The following is a 5,000-nucleotide window of genomic DNA, read 5'->3' as shown; positions in this document are numbered from 1 at the left end:
GGTCTTACTATTTTAAACCATTTTCAATATTCCCTGTAAAAATCGTTCTAGTTTAACAGTTTGTAATTAGCTTTAACTAAAACCATAGAAAAAAATGCATTCGAAAGCATTCATTTTTATACCTCAAAACATTGCACTTGTGACATGATAAATACACTAGAAAGATAGATCTAGGTGTAATAATTGTACAACAGGAAACAGAATGAGGACAGATAGGAAACTAAACTGCAGAATGATCTGACAGCGAGATATTATATCAGACATTAATACAAACAAATCCAGCGTCATGTCAGGCGGAGCAGAAAGATGAACGAGAGGAAGAGGAACGCAGACGGCTGTTCAGGCTCTTTACCTTCTGAAGTGATTTATCTGGAAAGGCGACAGCCAACATTCATTTTTCAAACCAGCAATTCGTAAAATGTTTTTCCGTAATTCAGATTGAACGGCGTAATGTAATCATATCATTTCAGGGATTATTGCATTCTGAAGATTAAATTGTGTTCAGCAATAACTCAGAAAGGGGTTACGACTCAAACACGTGTGTGTGTGTGTGTGTGTGTGTGTGTGTGTGTGTGTGTGTGTGTGTGTGTGTGTGTGTGTGTGTGTGTGTGTGTGTGTGTGTGTGTGTGTGTGTGTCGGCAGGTGTAGGTCACGGATGTCATTCATGCATGACACAACAAAAACAGAAAATAAAATAAAATAATTATAAAAAAATAAAACTGGTTAAATTAAGTCACGAGTTCTGTTCAGGTCAACATGACTTTTATTCGATCATGTGATGTAAAGTTACAAAGAAAACAAATGGTAATCATGCTAAATTGTTGAAGGTCAACATGGAACTCATATTTATAAGTATTTATTAAAGTTAAACGTTTATTAATACTATTATTATTAAAAGCTTCTCGAAGGTGTTCTAGATAAATATAAGAATACAGCCCAGGGAAAGACACGGGTTTACCATAAAGGATTATTGTGTGTAATTTCAAAATAAACACTCTATGCAGACTCCCAATTGTATTGCAGATGTCTTGTAGCCTATAATATGAATTTCATAAGCTACACATTTTACTAAAGCATAAAATACAGGCGCATGATTCATGAGAAAGCCTCAAAAGCAGGACCTCAGTTTTTATACCACAATTCTCTCACGTGAAAAGGCCGCGTTTGTCAACCCTCGCGGAGTCTAAGAATACGCATATGGGAATACCAGAAGGGAATCACAACATATGGACATCTAGCCCAGTACAGGAGCTGGAGCACTGGGCCTGGCGTCGGACGCCCCTGCCGTGTCTGACTGCCGAAGGATGCTGGAGGAAACTCCATCCAGGGTTCTCCAGGCAGGGAACTCACCTGAAGAGCAAATAAGGCACTTGTATCCCCCTTTTAGAGGGGAATGGCACTGAAAGCGAGCCTTCCCTCACAGCACCTGTTTGTACCCAACATACGGGAAGAAACCGGATCCATCCGGAGATTGTAGAATCTCACAAATGTGTTCGGTGTCTCCCAGCCCGCAGATCTGCAGATGTCCAGGAGGAGGCAACACCTCGAGTGCAGTGAGCCCTCACCCCAAGGATGCACGACTCGCCTAGTACGCCAAAACGATGGCATGCAGGTCCCTCACCCTCTTGATACACTTGATACAATTGTACGTTTGTCTCTGTAAAGCAGCTTTGAAACAATCAAGTCGACTTGACTTGACGTAAGCGCAGTCAGGAGCGCTGTCTTGAGAGACGGGATCTTAAGCTCAACTGACTGTAGTGGTTTAAAGGGATCTTTCTGTAGGACTGTTAGTACACCAGAGAACCCCAAGAGGGGATGAGGCAGGGTCGAGGAGGGCTCGCGCCTCTCAGGAAACTGATGATCAGGCCCAAAGACTTAATGTCGACTGCATCGTGATGTGCAGCAATAGTAGGAGACAGCCTTTGCTCCAACACTTCCTGCAGGAAATAAACAGACTCCACTTGAAGGCTGGACATGCAGAACTGTAAGCAACTCAAGGTCCTGTCCAGGAGCCCGAGGATGCGTGCCCGTTGCACACAGCGGCCCAGTTCGAGCTGGAAGCATCTGTTGTAGCAAGAATATGCCTGGACACTTGTTCTAAGGACATTCCGGCCCGTAGAAAGGCAAGGTCTGACCATGGGCTGAAAGTACAGCAACAGATCGGTGTGTTTTCAAGGCGCCATGACCATCTCAGGACTCAGCTGTATGTTTACTGAGTCCAACTCAAGAAAAAAGATTCTCTGCACTGGGAAGAGTTTGCTCTTTTCCTAGTTGATCCGAAAACCCAGGCGGCTGAGGTGCCGGAGCACCAGGTCCCTGTGTTCCCACAACAGATCTCGAGAGTGAGCCAGAAGTCGAGATAGTTGAGAATGCGAATTCCCACTTCCCTAAGCGGGGCAAGGGAAGCCTCTGTGACTTTCAGGTTCGGGCGACTTTTAGTGAGCAATCAACTTGGGGAAATTAAAGGTACATCTTCGCGTCTGTGATCATTGTGTACAAGCTTAAAAAGGAAAGCTGAACATTAGTTCACAAATAGTTGGTCTCTCTTTCAATGTAATGCTTATTTAACCAGGAAAATTGTGGTTGTATATGACATTCTTCTTTCAGAAGAATACAATCAGAGTTATATAATAAAATCTCCTGGCTCTTCCAGGTCATATACACCTAGGATGACTGGAGGATGAGTAAATCATGGGGTAATTTTCATTTTTGGCCGAACTATCCTTTTAAGTGTAACAAGGACAAACATTTACGTTTGATATATATATAATAAAAAAATGTGAGGGCTCACTTTAAAACACCACAGCACAACACTGATCTCCAAAGGTAGTGAGAGCGGAGGAGTCGGCGAATCGACTTCTGCCAGTAAAAGATGCCTTCCTCAACTTCGTGACCTCCTCATTAGAGGATGGATACCCGACCCGAGCCCGCCGGTACCCGACGGGCCGGGCCGGGTTCGGACAGATATTTAGAAATGATGTTCGGGTTCGGGTCGGGCTCGGTCACATCAGCGCGATAAGGCATTGAACATTTCAAATTTAAAACAGCTTATTATGTAGGTAGCCGATGTGCCTGATGCTTTCACCAAGTGGCGCTGTTCTATGGCGACACGCAGCAGCAGTTGTGCGCATTGTTTGTTTGTTTTATAAGGATTGTGTGTGACTAACGTAACAAATAGTTCATTGTTTGTTAACTTGACTTGTTGGAAAACAATGGCTTACCTCAGATTGACTGGCTTTCTGCTCATTTTGACGCTCTTTGGTCACTTTATGCGGGTACCCTGTTTGGATTACCACCTCCGTTACAATCGGGAGTTCCTACTGTCACTCCGGGATACAGGAATTGCAGACCCAGCTGCAAATTTTCCGGCGGAGATCATTGGGCATGGTCCTTCCAATGGAGACCAGGAAACAAGGCCAACAAGGGCGAGGAAAAGAGGCAGCCGTGGCGGGGTCCGTCGGAGGCTCAAAAGACAGGGTCATCGGAGGGTCCCTCTCCCCTCAATAATCCTCGCCAACGTACAATCTCTCCGGAGTAAGGTGGATGAACTCCAAGCAAATGTCAGATTTGTATCGGACTACAGGAATGCATGTCTTATTGCACTGACGGAGACGTGGCTTAAAGAGCAGGATCTACAACCTGATTTGGAAATCGATGGTTTTGGAGTACCGTTGCGACTTGACAGGGACCCGGCAACAACAGGAAAATCACTCGGTGGTGGTCTATGTTTGTACGTAAATAAGAGCTGGTGTAACACAGTTACGGTCAGAGAAACTGTGTGCGCCCCTGACATTGAACTCATGTCTGTCTCTCTCCGTCCTTATTATTTGCCGAGAGAGTTTCCACAGATATTTGTCACACTCGTATATATCCATCCGAGGGCAAACGCGGAGAACGCATCAAAGACAATTGTAAAAACGGTGCAAAGGTTACAAAGTATCGCCCCTGACGCGCCGAACTTTATAATGGGCGATTTTAATCACTGCAGACTTGGTAAGTCACTAAGTAACTTTTCTCAATATGTCACCTGCCCTACAAGACATATGAAATGTTTAGATCTCTGTTATGGCACCGTTAAGAAAGCTTACAGGTCATTTAGTAGAGCCCCCCTAGGTCTGTCTGACCATAATGTTGTTTATTTGGCTCCGGTGTATAAAACTGTCCTAAGAAGAACAAAACCTGAACAACGTTTAGTTCCGGTCTGGTCTGATGAAGCTACACAGAAACTATTGGACTGTTACTCATGCACAGACTGGGATTTATTTAAGGAAGAGTGTTCTGATTTAGATGAACTTGTTGAGACTGTTTCTGCTTATATAAGTTTCTGTGAAAATGATATAATTCCTAAAAAAGCAATTTCAATTTTTCCAAATAACAAACCATGGGTGACTAAATCTGTTAAACTTATTATAAATCAGAGAAATATTAGCTTTATGCAGGGGGATACCATAGTCTATAACAACTTGCAGAAGCAAGTTAAGAGGGAGCTCAAATTAGCTAAACTTAAATATAAGGACAAAGTTGAATCACTTTTAAGCAGTGGCCAGTCTCGCCCTGCATGGGACGGTGTGAAGTCGATGATGGGCTTAAAATCCAATAAAAATAAAACCCTCTCCTTTGATGGCAAGACAGAATCTGAACTTGCAGATGGTTTGAATAATTTTTATAATCGCTTCAATATTTATGATTTCACCAAAGAATTATCCGCGTTTAAGGAACCATGGGCAGAACAAAATGTGGTTATTAACATAGATAAGGACAGAGTTAAAAATATTCTTAGGGGGGTGAAGGAAAGGAAGAGCCCTGGCCCTGACAATATTGGTGGCCGCCTTATTAAAAGCTGTGCAGAGCCACTGTCGGACATACTTGCCTTTATATTTAACAAGTCACTTCAGTTACATCGGGTCCCTCGTCTCTGGAAAGAGTCAGTGATTGTGCCTGTGCCGAAGATAAAGGCACCCAAATCACTCAACGATTTTAGACCAGTAGCTCTTACCTCT

At 43.4% G+C, this 5,000-nt stretch overlaps 1 protein-coding gene across 6 annotated transcripts in view; it reads right to left on the bottom strand.

Moving 5' to 3' along the window:
• The window catches only part of pde2a (phosphodiesterase 2A), a 143,704-nt gene that overhangs the window by 32,242 nt on the left and 106,462 nt on the right, over positions 1-5,000 (bottom strand). The window lies entirely within an intron of this gene.

Source organism: Phoxinus phoxinus (assembly GCF_949152265.1).
Source record: "Phoxinus phoxinus genome assembly, chromosome: 4".
Taxonomy (NCBI): domain Eukaryota; kingdom Metazoa; phylum Chordata; class Actinopteri; order Cypriniformes; family Leuciscidae; genus Phoxinus; species Phoxinus phoxinus.
The sequence above is the reverse complement of the archived record's forward strand: the minus strand, read 5'-3'. Positions and strand labels throughout refer to the sequence as shown.